We start from the raw sequence: 15,605 nt of genomic DNA, 5'->3' as shown, positions 1-15,605 counted from the left end.
GAACATCCAGTTCTGTTTGCTTGAATTAGATTATTACCAATTTCTCATCTAATTTGATTTCTATACCAGGACTAACCACTGTGAGGAAGTGACTTGTGCAGGCAACCAGTAAATTGAGAATACATGAAATAGCATTTTGGTTTGTAAAGCACTATTGTAGAGCAATTTTGTCAATTTCTTACTTGGAGATTGAGAATTCCTCCCTACTTGTCTCTATTCTCCAATATATTTAGATACATGGGGGCCAAGACAAAGCTTAAGATTTTAACCCTTCGGTGACCATCCTAGCAGTTATTGTGTCATACATACATTTCATAAATATTTGCTAAGTGACCAAATAAGTCTATTAATAAATGAAAAAAAAAAAAGAAACCTGGAGGTCATATCCTACATGCATGATGCAGGGCCTCTTCATCTATCACCAAATCACTTCTCTAAAAATCATCTTACACTGTTTCATTTAACTCAAAATACTATCTTTTGGTGGTATGTTTGAATATCATGACAAATCATTAGCACTTCTGAAAATTTAAGAATATCTTTGTTTATTGATTTCTTTATGCATTTATTCATTAATCCAATACGTACTAAGTTACTGGATGTTTAGTATGTGTTAGAAATCGTTCTCTGTGCCTTATGTGAGTAGGGAGATATTTGTATTTTTTCATAATTTACATTTGGACTTACTATGTAATTGGAATCTGAAATATAAACATAATGAAAAATGTTTTATCAACAACATATCATCATTGAAACCAAATTGCTGTCTTAAAAATCAGACCTGTAAAATTTACTGAAAAACAAATCTGCAGGATATTTCTCCAATTCCTTGCACTGATTGACTAATGTAAAAAAATACACAATTTTTATTAGTATCTTTTTCCTAATCATCTTTGCATCAAAATATTATTCAATCTATTCATTTAAATGGATAAATAACAGAGATAATTTAATAACCTCTTACTTTTTATAAAGCACTTCTTAACTATTAGTTTTTTAGAAAAAAAAATACCAGATGCACCTCTCTGACCAACTTGTATTATATATAAGGTCTTTTTTTTTTTTTTCAATTTTTTTTTCAACATTTATTTATTTTTGGGACAGAGAGAGACAGAGCATGAACGGGGGAGGGGCAGAGAGAGAGAGAGACACAGAATCGGAAACAGGCTCCAGGCTCTGAGCCATCAGCCCAGAGCCCGACGCGGGGCTCGAACTCACGGACCGCGAGATCGTGACCTGGCTGAAGTCGGACGCTTAACCGACTGCGCCACCCAGGCGCCCCATATAAGGTCTTAATGTAATAGTCCATGCTATTTCTGAAGGAATCTAAATATAATGGTATTACCAATATGTGTGGATATCTATACTGTTTTATTTAGAATTTTTAAAAAGATTAGGAATAAAGATTATTTTTTAGAGATTAATTTTTAGAGAAAAAATATTATTATATTTTTAGAATATATATATTCTGTAGAAAAGACAGTTGCCTCTCTTAATGATATTTTCTTGAAAATGTGGTTAAGAATTTGCTTAAGAATTTTCTGTACTGATGAATGCATTGATGACTTCTTGACTTCCTGGAGAAGTTCCCACATTTCCTGATGATTAGAGAGCTTAGTTTTTATCTTGGTACAAACTTAAAACTGTTCACAGGAGAATCCTTTGAGAAGTTAGCTTATTTTTTGTGCAGCTCTTGAAAAGAACATATTCATTTTGAAGGGCTATCTATATAAGAAAGTAAGACATCTTACTACTGTTTCAAAAGTGTTTTCTTTGCTACCTTCAGATTTCAACGTAGACCTCATCAAGACATTATGGGATTGGACAAAATACATTTTTTTTTAGTCCACCCTGTCTATAAACTATAATTGTATGTATGGACATCAAGCCCAGCTAATAGAACTGCAAAACTGGTCCTCAGTAATTCAATTCATTGAGCTTATATTGTGGCTAATATCCCAATGCTTTGTGATTCTAATACTTCATCTTCCCATGGAAACGTTACCTTCTTGATCTTTTGTTATGACCTATGTTTATTATGAAAATCAACATCTTTTTTCCGGTTTTAACATCTCAAAATGCATTTTGCTCCCAACTATCCAGGGCTATTTACCTGATAGCTTTTAGTGATGAATTTTCTACCTGCCTTATATCCAAATGCTATTCCAAGGTAATGACACCCTCTTTCTCATGGTCTCTTTGGGTGAAGACTTAGCTGTCTATTTGTTTTTCTTTTTTTGATTTAAATTTCAGCTAGTTAACATACAGTGTAATATTAGTTTTATGTGTACAATATAGTGATTCAGCACTTTCATACATCTCCCCAGTGCTCATCACGAGTGCACTGCTTAATCCCCATCACTAAAACTATTTGAGATAGTTTTCACAAAGTTCTACCATATATATAATATCATCTTTAAAGATAAGAGCAATTCTGTTGAAATTGGATGCAGGATAGAAATTGAAAGGATGTAGTTATAGCAACTGAAATTTAGCCAGAATATTTTATACTTGCCCCTTAGGCATTAAGTCAATAAAGGCTAAATCTCCATACAATTTAGAAAAAAAATAAGTAAGCAAAAATAGTAGCAATTATATTATAATTTACATTTTGTGAAACATAAATTTGAATGTAAACCATATCCTCATCAAATAATTGATCTTCCTTTCAAACCCCCATTAGTAATGCCTTTGCAATTTTGTGGTACTGAATTACAGAATATAGCTTACTTCTACAGTTTTACAAAATACTATCAATTAACTATGAAACATATAGTTTATTTTCTAATAAATTCTCTGGTTAAGCTCATCATTGAGATAGCCAGTTACATTCAATGTTACTTAAAAGATTTCCTGTTAACAATCTTTTCAAACAGTTTTATATGAGAAATAAAGAACATGCCTGCAATTAGATGTCGTTAAGGTATTGATTTTCTCACTTTAATAAGTTTAAAAAATTAATTAGAAAATAGAGGAAGAATCAGCATTAAAAGTCCCTCTTAATTCAATAATTCAGTGGTGCCTGGGTGGCTCAGTGGGTTAAGCATCTGACTCTTGATTTCGTCTCAGGTCATGATCTCACAGTTCCTGAGTGGGAGCCCCGCGGCCCCATGTTGACAGTGTGGAGCCTGCTTGAGATTCTTTTTCTTTGCCTCTCTCTGTCTCCCCTCCCACACATGCACTCTTTCTCTCTCTCTCAAAATAAATAAATACACTTTAAAAATAATTCAGTTAAAACTTGGAGAATATTTTTCCTTATATATTATAATAAAATTAAATTCTTCCTAAACTTATGGCTGTTAATGGTTATAATTAAAATGCATGACAATGGAATTGTTTTTATTTTCCTTCTCTTTCTTCTTCTTTAAAGATTATGTGTCATAAACCTGGATTTGGGTCCCAACTCTTTATGAAACCTTACATTTCCTTTTGCAGAATCTGTTAGTGGATTTGTGTCCCACTTATACCTCCATGAATCTACTCATATACTATCACACTTGAATGCCATGCAGGAATAACCTTTCTGGCTCCTGTTTTGAATAATTGAAACAATAGCTTTCATTTTTATATTGCCTTAAAGAGCACAAAATGGCTTCACATACATTATTTTTTTATTGTTACAAAAGCCCTGGAAATCCTTATTGCTAAATCTTTTTTACAGATAAGGAAATAGAAACCAAAGGGTTATTTAATGTCATACTCCTCATAAGTTAAAAAAATTTTTTAAAAGCTATGTGTTTAAACAATTCATCTGATTTTGGATCTATTAATTTTAAATATACTAATGTTTATTTTTCTAATGCTGTAGAACTGCACAGGTGTGGATTTCACTGCCTCTCTTTCTTTTTCTGCATTTGTTTCCTAAAAGTGATATCCACTCAAATATGATCTGAATCATTACCCTCTCTGCTTTGTTCAGCACCTTACAGCTTCAAGGGTTTACCGTCACTGGTACTGGCTGATAGCAAACATTCAAAAACATCTTTTCAAATTCATGAATGAGATCTTGAGAGTAACTTGGTTCCTCAATGCTACCATGTTCAGGAGCCAGCTGGGTTATGTGGGGCACGTGAAGAAATTCAGCAGGATTAAAGCCTATAAATGAAAGTTGTTGCTGCTGCTATTATTGTTGCTGTTATTAGTTTATTCCTAAAACTGCAATAATTATTTATAGGAAGTTGTTTAAAATAAGTTTTCTTTTTTGACATTTCGCAGATGATATTCATGAAAAGTTTGTAATGTTGCATTGTAATGCATTGTAAAACCCACGTAGTGTGTGTGTGTTTGGGTGTGTGTAATGTTTCTTTTTAAATGTAATTGCCAAAGAAACAAAAATAAGGGTTTGTCTTTGTTTATTCTTTACACTCAATGTCTATTTTATGCTATGTACTTTTCTAGGCACCCATAGCAGGAAAAGAGTAAAGTCCCTGCTTTCCTCGAGTGTACCTTTTAGTAAGAAAAAAAGGCATATAGCAAATAAATATAAGAAAACTCTAACCTGTTCAATCTCTTATTTAAGTTGTGTCTATTTCTCTGTTTTGGCATTTTAATGTTCTTTACCAATTGTCATGCAAAAATTTTTTTAAAAAATTTTAATGCTTATTTTTGAGAGAGAGAGAAAGAGCGAGAGCATGAGCAGGGGAGGGGCAGAGAGAGAGGGAGACACAGACTCTAAAGCAGGCTCCAGCCTCAGAGCTGTCAGCACAAAGCCCGATGCGGGGCTTGAACCCACATACCATGAGATCATGACCTGAGCTGAAGCTGGACGCTTAACTGACTGAGCCACCCACATGCCCCAGTCATGTAAAATTTCTTGAAGCTGTGATTTGATATTATTTCTCATCTTTTTTGTTTGTTTGTTTTTGCCACAACAAGCTTACAGCTACACTTTTCCTTTTCCTCATTATGTCCAGGAGGCTGAGTCACAGCAAATAATGTTTCATGATTTGTTCATTTGGACACTAGGACGAAAGTCTTGCTGACACCTGTTAATATAGAATATGATACATACTGTCATAACTCTAGAATTAGTAGTTGAAATCATTCTACTAATCAGTCTTTTATTGTGTTTGGTTATTTAGTGTACATTCCATATTTTATTGACTCTTAGACTTCATTGATTGTAAGATGCACTGTTAAGCAAAAATTAATACATAAGAAAAATGCTCTCAATTTAAATTAGGACACAGTGCCCCAATCTGAATGCACAATCCGCAAAGTGGAAACATCACTTTTTGGTTGCTTTGAAATTTCTTTCTTCTATTCTGAGGTATGTGGCATTTCTTATGCCTTTAGTTGTATTGTTTAGTAGGTGATAGGCCTCTTTTTGTAACCATTTTAAAATAAAATATTGTCACCTTTATCTATGATACAATTTTCCTTTGTAGGTTCCATAAAGTACTTGGTTATTGCTTTACAAGAAAATATGAAATTGTAGTCATTCTTCTAACGATGAAAATTTAATTTTTGCTCTCATTCCGATTTTCTACAACTCCATATGTAGTTTTATTGCTGAATAGCCTTGTAATGTTTTCTTAAGACATTGTAATTAGTAATTTAACCCAAATAGAAGTAAATATAACTCACTCATAGTGATGAATATGTGACTACCTTGCTAATGGCCCACCTTGCACGTGCACAATGATAACTAAATCATGAGGACTGTTGCATGACTACAAGTTTAAGAAACATTGGTGTCAGACACATACTACTGTAATATCCTGTATTAAAATGTTAAATGTAACAATACGTGTCATAGAATTGATAAAATGTGATAGGATGCTTGTAGACATTTTTGTAAGTATATGCTAGAACAATAATACTGGTTGTTAAGACATTCAAATAATCCCGCTCCATAGCCATTTAGTCTGTTCTTCTAAGTTTCTTATGTGATCTTGCCATATTGCCATGTGGCTGGTTTCCTAGGACCTGGGATCCTGGATTTAAGGGTAATATGTGACTCAGCAAGAGCCTCCAAAGACACCATTTAAGTGTTATGGCTGACATCAAGTCAGATTTATAAGGGTCTCCTTTATCAGTTGGCAAACATTTTGACTATCACACTTGTATTATAATTATTAGTTTGTACCTTGACCTCTAAATTTATAGTAAACCTGTAAGTTCTGCCATACATGTACATACACAGCATACAAAGAATTCCTAAACTAAATAATGAAATTTCAAATAACACAATAAAGTATGGGGAAAAGTCAGATACATCATGAAGGAAGGTATAGAAATGGCTGTTAAGTGCGTGGAAAAGTACTCAACAAATTAATCATTGTAGACATGCAGTTTGAACTACAATGAGTTCTCACTACACAAACACCCTAGAAATTCTAAAATTGAAAATGTTGAAACTTTAAATATTGGTAAGTATTCAGAGCATGTGGTGGAACCACTTTGTAAGACAGTTTCACAAACCTGTATGTATAGTATATATACATTTACCATATAATCCAGCAATTCACTTCTGAGGTATTTACATAGGAGTGATGAAAATACCTGTCCACGCAAACACTTGCTTGGAGATATGACAACTGAATAGTGTTTCTCCACAACTGGTATTCATCATCTCAAGCTATTAAAAACAACAATAACAATAACAAAATACCATGGAATTTGAGCGGTCCATCAGTGAAAGCTGAAAGAGAACTAAGAACTTGGAGCATTTGTGGAATGTCAGACTTGCAATGGACCAACACAGGAAGCACTTTCCTGGCCAGTGAATAATGATACCTGTTTTAACAAACCAAATATAGTCATAAGTTACATCTCTCTTATCCTGCATGGAAGCTTTCTAGTCCCAAGTAACGTAAGTAGTACAAACTCTCCTGCCTTTGTAGGACATACTCACCCTCTGCCCTGCATTTTCTCCTTTCATGATGCAGTGTACTGATTTTTGTTGTCATTGTATTGGTTTGTGTTCTCTCTCTTGACAAGTAAATTGTGTGACCCTGCCCCAAACCCCACCTTCAGTGTACTTTGTTTTTCTTTCACAACCCTCTCTTGACTTGCAGATAAAACCATCATTTTCACTTTTAATTGCTGACATCATCAAAACACCTATTTTTTTTTTTTTTTACCTTTTCTAATCTCTAGATTTTCTCCAGCTATCCGCACTGTGACTGTTTTCTTACTATTCCAATATCTATCGCTGCACATTAAGTCCAAAATTTAAGGGATTAAAATAATTACTATTATCTCTCATAATGGAGTTGACTGGATTCAGCAGAGCCGTTCTTCCTCGAGTCTCTTGTGTAGCTGCAAGCAGATGTATGCTGAGGCTCCAGTGATCGGAAAGCACAGCAATGCTGGATGGCCAAGATAGCTGATTCACAAGGTTGACAGTTGATGCCAGCTGCTGGATGGGACTCATCCAGGTTGTTGACTGGAGCACCTGCATTTGGCTGCTGTCTGTGACTTGTGCTTCTAATGTACAGCTACCGGCTTCTAAAGGGGAGGATACTAAAAGTGAATGTTCTGAGAGGCAGAAGGCTGAAGCTACCAGCCCACAAAAAGACATCCAGGTCTGGCATAGTACCACTTTCACCGGATGCTATTTGTCAAAGTAGACACATAGCCAACTTAAATTCAAGAGGATGCAAAAATAAACTCCATCTATTGATAAGATGTCAGAAACTTACTCTGAAAAAGAGAACAGATAGGGAGGCAAGGTGTTATGTTGGACCTTGCCATACTAACTTTTACTTTTGCCAGCTCGTAACACAGAGAAAGAAAGAGGAGAGGAGAGAGAGGGAGAAAAGAGGAGAGGGGAGGGGAGAAAAGGAAAGAGGCAGCAAAATAAAGAAGAAACAGTCATTTGGAACTGTGTATTTCTGTTTAATACATTGCTGTTTTACACTGTGCAAATGTTCATCAACAAAACTATGTATACCTGAAGATGGGATTGCTGTGATCACGGCAGATTTGTTTCCTTACGTGTTTGTAACGTTCCTACACTATAAAGCAGCATCCGGAGTGCCATGCAGACAGGAGTCACACATTCAAAGACTTTACAATTTGGAGCTTATTTAATATCAAATATCATTCTCAGAAAGAACACTGGTTTACAGCCAGTAAATCTCTGATTCTGTAATCTCCAATTGTATCTTGGGAACTAAGATTTTCTATGACATTAGCGTCAAGAGGCTGACTACGCACGTAAGACTTTTCTAGTTTCTTTGGGTGGTCAGTTATGAATCAACCATCCATGAAATTGTCCGGTCCTTTTGAAATCAGACTGTATTTTCAGATCATAATACCATTTTGGGAGTAATTTGCTCTGCGTCTCATCTGCACATGGTCGTGCTGGCAGAGCATGCCAAACAACATTATCTAGATAAGGAATTTCAATACAGGACTTCTTAGTGGTCTTTTGTTGTTGTTTGGCTTTACATTTTGTTTTTGTTCTTTGGTATCCATCTCACAGCAAGAGTACCTGTGGCTGGGTTCCAGAAATCATGGCATGTATCGATTTAATTTGTAAACAGGAAATTGTTAAACCTTTCTGTTTCTTAAGACGTGGGTGGGTTTTCTGCAGAGGAGTAGTGTTCACAGTGTCTGAAGTATTTCTTTATAGTTACAAAAGCTGTTTAATCTTCAAGTAGCTGTTGCACTGACAGGCTGAGGTAGTATGCGACAGTCATTAACATTTTGTTCTGAATTGTGGTATGTCTCCCGTTATCAAAGCTGGTGGATGCAAGCAGCTGAAAGCTCTTCCTATGAATGAGCCAAGTTTTTACCTCTTGGAACACTAAGAAAATGATCGTTCTTATGTATTTTATCTTTTCTGTAATGGATAGGGCACTGTGTAAAGTGGCATTGGACACTCATTTTTAGCATATTTTTTTCTCTTATCTTTTCTCTAATTAACCTTGTTCATGTTGAATTAGCCTGGCTTCCTGAGTTTACCACATATTCATATACAAAACTTGAGAAAAATGCTGCTTATGCCGGGTTTAAATCTTGTCGTGTTAAACCTGAACATGCAGTTAGGAAGAGGTAAATTTGCACAAACACTATTAAGACAGAATATTGCTAACTTGAATTATTTATAGAATGATTGATTTGGGGATCAATAAAAATTAAAACTGTACCATCTCATTTCAATAAATATTTCAAAGTTATTATATATATACGCTACTCTTGAGTCGCTATTTCATTTTTTACATTTCTGTTCATTCTTGTTTCTGTCTTGCATAATATTTTCTTACATCGGAAATTATCACATACGCTAAATCCCATTGCATTTTCTGTCTAGCTTTGCATAAAGTTTACATGATGGTAGTCTTGACATAATGTGAAGATAAACAGTAGTTGGAAAATAAAGGGTGCATTTTCCAGTAATTGTTTCTCTCACTTTATACTTTCTTTGAATCTAAAACCAAGGCATAAGGCGTTAATATGATTCTTGCTTTCTGGTTCTAAATCTTACACATTTAGTCTATTTTATCACAACCCATTCTGACCAGCCTCCATTCCCACTACTAACTTATTAAGCAATCTAATAATCAGTATGCTAAATACATAATATTCAAATATACTTGGCAGTTTGTGTTTTGAGATAGCATTTTTCTGTTATTTCTGACCATGGGAACTTTTTGATAACAGGGGCTGTTATTTTCAAATTATAATGGAGGGTCTAACTTATAAGCAGTGTTCAATAACTTTGGAGAGATAATTTAAAATGAATAAATACATTTTTAAAGGCCTCTGATGAATGTTATTATGAACCTAGAAAGGCAATGCTTCAATTGTAAAGGAGAAAATAATACAAAGCTTACTCAAATTTATGTTACAGTCCTCAAGTTTCAGGCAGTAGTACCCCCTATTTGTATGTATGACTGGTTGGTGGAAGTGGTTGTATTTTAAAATTATCCTTTTCATGAAATACAAAAGCAGGAAGATTTTTCATGCTTATTAAAACACACTTTTTAGAATTGTTTTTCATTGTGTACTTAGGGCTAAAATTTCGTTCCAGATTTCTTAACTAACAAGTAATAAGTATTCATCTTGTACCTACACGAATGCAACCCTTCCCACATACTTGTAGCCCAGGAAAATTCAAAGAGAATGAATCCATTTTACCATTTTTAAAATCTCAGAAATTTTGAATCAGTAGAGGTGTCTTTCTGATGTGTCTGCTTTATCTTTGCTTCATGCAGTAGCTAAGGCTTCTTGAATGCAAAGAGAAATACTTCCCACTTAGGACCCACAAACCAAAGTTTGCCTTGTGGCAATGATAGATTTAATCTGTTTCTTCCAAATTAAGAAGTTTCATAATGAGAATAAAAGAATAAAAGGAAAGGGCAGTTGAAATGCAAACTAATATAGGTACTTATATATGGTAGAGCAGGTAAATTAGTAAGATAATCTCTGAAGAAAAAGAATAAATGCGGCTATAAATAAAGAAACAAATAAAACAAAGTAAAGGCATGATAAAGACAGCAAAGACAATGGCATATGGTGTTCACTTTGCGCAAGAAACATAAACATAGGTATCATGGGGCATATCAATAAAATAAGAAAATAAAAGACAATACATACAAGAGATAGATCAAACCACACATTCAGTTGCATTCAGAAATGTGTTCTGAATTGATTTCATATCTATATAAGGAGGGTGTGTGTGTTTGTAGTTTTTGTTTGGGTATTTGTGTCATCCATACCCTGAACTCCAGTGGTGGATTTGGAATGAAAATACATAGGCAGAATTGCAGTTAGGAAGAACTGCAGTTTTGTTTGTTTCTTGAATGTAAGTAAATATTTTTGTTTCACTAGAGTATTATTTTTACATTAAAATTTCTGCCCATGAAATGCTAGTTTTTTCATCCTCCATGTGGTTTTTTATATGAGCAGGAGCACATTAGCTATTACTAATCATAGATCCAAACTACTCTCACTACATGTTTAGATAATATGTGATATCAAAGCACTAAGTGACTTTTTTTAGTGACTAAAATATTTGCCTTTCTTCCTCAGAAATATTCACTTTTTCTGTAAGTTTAATCAGGATATATTGTTTCCTTCCTTCCTTCTTTCTTTCTTCCCTCCTGTCCTTCCTTCCTTCCTTCCTTCCTTCCTTCCTTCCTTCCTTCCTTCCTTCCTCCACCCTCCCTCCCTTCCTTCCTACCTTTCTCCCTCCCTTTTGCCCTTCCTTCCATCTTTTCTTTATTTCTAACTTCCTAGATTCCTTCCTTCGGCAAATACTTACTAATATCCTGCATGATCCCTTCCAGTATGGATGTGAGAGAAAGACAATAAAAATACAAGGAAAAATAAATTAGCCATTTACATGTGGGATATGAATTTCTCACAAATTCAGGTAAACAAAGATCTAACTTTGAGAAACAATTATCCGCGAACTTTTTCGTACTTTGTTCTTCCATTCTATGACATAAGATCTGTTGTTTTGTTTCCAAGTTAGTCTCCTCATTATAGTATAATTATAACTCTCTTCATATTTAGTATCAGTCACATTGAAGATTTTCTACCTTATCTTCTTTCCTGTATCAGAAGAGGTTCAGAGGAGGACTGTGGCATCATGGCTGCAGGTGAAAATGTTCACTGTTGTGTACGCTAGATTCCTTGACATGCGTGAAATCCCTCTCGCTTAGGATATGAGATCCCTTGAAGCTGGTGTTAGCTGATATGAATGGCTCTTATCGTATTATGTAGGGTAAATGTAGGGTAAGATTTAAAATAATGACCCTTTTGATGTTGATCTTAATGGCAGAAAAGAGGACTATATAAGTGGAAATATAAACCAAGTGCAAACACAATTAGGTAAATAATATTAGTGCATACAAGCATGAAATACAAAATTACAACACAAAACAATTAAGATTACGTATCACATATTAAAAAATGAAAATCTACTTTTTAATTATTATAGTAGGGTTTAACTGATAAAGATATAAATGCTGTTGATCTTCTGTTTCCCTTTTAACCTCTGTGAAATAGGTTCTCTTTTCTGAATTTAAAGAAGTACCATGTGTGGACACACATGCATACACACACACCATGTTCTAATTCACTCAAGAGCCAATATAAAGCTATTAAATCCATCTTTTATGAAAGTGCTGTTATATTTTATTTTAGAGCTTTAAGTTATAATAAAATAGCTATATACATTGATTTAACAGTTTTCTGCATAGACAAAAGAGCAGACCATGCATTATATTAGAAAAGCAAAAAACTCAATTGAATAAACGTTTGTTTTATACCAGTTATATATGAAGTAGTGTGACAACTTCTTGCAGAAGACATAAACACGAGTGATCCTTCTGTGCAAGAAGCTCACAATTTACTAGATATGATCATGCAGCTTAAGAGTATTTGTCCCAAACTGCAAAATGGATAGAGGGCTGAAACAAAGCAAAAAGAAACTATTAATATGAGGAAAGAAGCTTAAAATATTTCTCATATAGTCTTATATTCCTTTGTGTTCACTAAGCTATGCTTAGGAAGTATAAATAAGAGCGCCTGGGTGGTTCAGTCGGTTAAGCGTCCAACTTCAGCTCAGGTCATGATCTCATGGTCTGTGGGTTTGAGCCCCGTGTCGGGCTCTGTGCTGACAGCTTGGAGCCTGGAGCCTGTTTCGGATTCTGTGTCTCTCTCTATCTCTCCCGCTTTCACTCTGTCTCTCTCTGTCTCTCAAAAATGAATAAATGTCAAAAAAAATACAAAAAAGTATAAATATGTATGAGTTCCTTGTTTGTGAGAGTCCTGACTCTGTTCCCTAGTCTGATATGTTTTTTCCTCAAATAGTGTATTGGTTGACATTCAAAGAAAATATTTGTGATCCACTAAGCCATGTGTTCATTTCAAAATGGTAAAAATTGACCTTGTTTATTGGTATGTTAGAAGATATCAAAAGTATTGCTTTAAATCTACTCACCTACTTCCTTTAAAATGTTTTTAAATAGTAATATGACAAGAATCAATCCATTGTTAAAGGCTTTATTTTGCTTTATGCTTACAGTTCTTCCAAAGGTTTATGAAATACTCTTTTTTTGAAAAAATGTTAATGTAATAGGTGTATTTTTAAAAGTTTGCTTACTTGTTTAGTAATCTCTACACCCAATGTGGGGCTCAAACTCACAGCCCCAACATTAAGAGTTGCCTGCTTTTCCAACTGAGCTAGCCAGGCACCCTTGAAATATTCTTCCGAAGTATGACCATGTTACTTTCTATACTTGGATTTTGGATTGGTTCTTATCTAGCTTCACTTCAGCACTTCTTTTTTCTTATCTTTTCTTTTCTTTTCTTTCTTTTTCTTTTCGAGAGAGAGAGAGAGAGACAGGGAGGGAGGGAGGGAGGGAGAGAGAGAGAGAGAGAGAGAGAATTTCAAGCAGGCCCCAAGCACAGCGCAGAGCCCACCTTGGGGCTTGGTCCCACGACCCTGGGATCATGACCTAAGCCAAAATCAAGAGTCAGATGCTCTACCAACTGAGCCATCCAGGTGCCCCAGCACCTCTTTTTTAATCATTATCATTAGCTCATCTAGCTTGAGAATTACCTCCTCTATGAAACCTTTCCTGGTCTCTCCTCCTTAAAGCTACTTCTTGCCTTTGTTTTGGGCCCATGTTTTAATATTTTAATGTCACACAGAATGATAATGTGTCCACCAGAAGAGGCAAAATCTGGGTCTTTTCATTTTTGGCATTTGTTTTTAAACTAGTGTCTGACACATGATTGACATTCAATAATTGCTTGCAATCAGTATGCTAGTAACAAAGGTAAAGGGCAGCAAGACTAGAAAGAGATTCCAGCCTCCCCCACTGGATGACTCCTAAGGAAATTACTGTAAATTTATTATCAATCTTACACAATCCAGGACTGAAGTACAGCATATAAGTATTCTCTTCAAAGTGACCTTTCACATTTGGGGGCCAAATCTTAGCTTCAAAAGTTAATTGCTTATATGCCTATTTAAAACTATTGCTGTTAAAATTAATTGTGTAAATTGAGTGAAAAGGAATTGAATGGCACCTTCTTTAAGCACTTTACTTGTAGGCTTAGATTAATGATAATCATTTCTTAGGGTGACAACTGGAAAAAGACTCTTATATAATTAGAAATTCAAATAAAGCACTTGTATATATCTTTATAAATGAAGTTACATTTATTTTAGTTCTTTTCAAATAAAGCATATTAAATTTCCATTTTCTATGCTTCCTCTTATCCAGATACATCTTCAGAGATTTATAGGTCTATTTCTTAAATGATCATTTAAAAAATTGCCACCTGGATTAATTATTTCACGAGGAATAATTGCCATTCTCCAACAATTATCCATAATGGTGAGCACAGGGGTGGAGCTCATTTGACAGTCTTTGCCCTTGCAAATGTATTTGGTAAGGTAAAATAGCAAGTCGTACAGTGATTAAAGGAAATAATAAACTATAAGAGAATTAATATCTTGTAAAATAGTTTAAAAATAACCAATTTTGTATAGTTCTAGCTACTAGAAAGCAAAAGAATGTCACATGCCTAAAATAAAATGTCATCGTTTTAAGAAGTGATATTTTTTGTCAATGGTATAATTCAAAAATATTAGATAGCTATCTAGTTTCTCATAGATGGCGGTTACCATTGGAGTGTATTATTTTATTAATATTTGTAACATTTAGAAGGTCGTAGACCCATATTAATTATGGGACCCATATTTTCTTAAATAGCAAATACATAGCTTATATTACAAGAAGTTGCAGGTAAGGATCAGTGTAGTACACTGATTCCCTCAAGGACACAAAGTCTTTTCATACTTTCTTTTGGCCACCTTAGTGCACTCACTTTGTTTCAAATCATATCTTCCAATAGCATCACCTCCATCACCTTGTGACCAAGGAAATGTTTCCTAGGTCTGGACCACTACAGCTGACTTCACATGTACTTGACCCAAACTAGTCATTGAACCAATCATCAGTCACAAGAATTCGATGACATACTGACTTAGATGAATCAGGAAATACCCCTGATGTGACAATGGAATAATTCACTTTGCTTCTGAATACTGTGTAGGCACAAAGGATGACTGACCACAGTTGAGATTCCCTTAGCCAGTTTGAAAAGCAGAATGCACATTAAATGGTAAAGCAGAAATGTTGTTTAGGTGCTAATTGTGTTACTAGAAAGAAAACTATCCCGTGATAAGAACAACCTAAGAAACGTAACTCAAAATAAATCCAGAAACAAAGAAACCTTCCTGATTCCCCAGAGATATTTCCCAAAGCTATGAAATCAAACACTGTAAAAGAAAATCATGCCATGGCCTTTCTGGAAATGTTAATCAACAAATGAAGTCCAAGATTCTGAAAGTATGAAATAGAAATAAAACACTGATGATTTCCCTGGGACACCTGTGTGGCTCAGTCGGTTAAGCATCCAACTTTGGCTCAGGTCATGATCTCATGGTTCCTGAGTTCCAGCCCCACATCGGGCTCTGTGCTGACAGCTTAGAGCCTGGAACCTGCTTCAGATTCTGTGTCTCCCTGTCTCTCTGCCCCTCCCTCGCTCACACTCTGTCTCTCTCTCTCTCAAAAATAATTAACGTTAAAAACATTTTTAAAAAAACACTGATGGTTTCTTGATTTTAGTAT

Source organism: Lynx rufus, unplaced genomic scaffold (assembly GCF_022079265.1).
Source record: "Lynx rufus isolate CCGP_SWC_20201006 ecotype Redwood Valley unplaced genomic scaffold, mLynRuf1.p SCAF_1, whole genome shotgun sequence".
Lineage (NCBI taxonomy): Eukaryota > Metazoa > Chordata > Mammalia > Carnivora > Felidae > Lynx > Lynx rufus.
Note: the sequence above shows the minus strand (reverse complement) of the source record.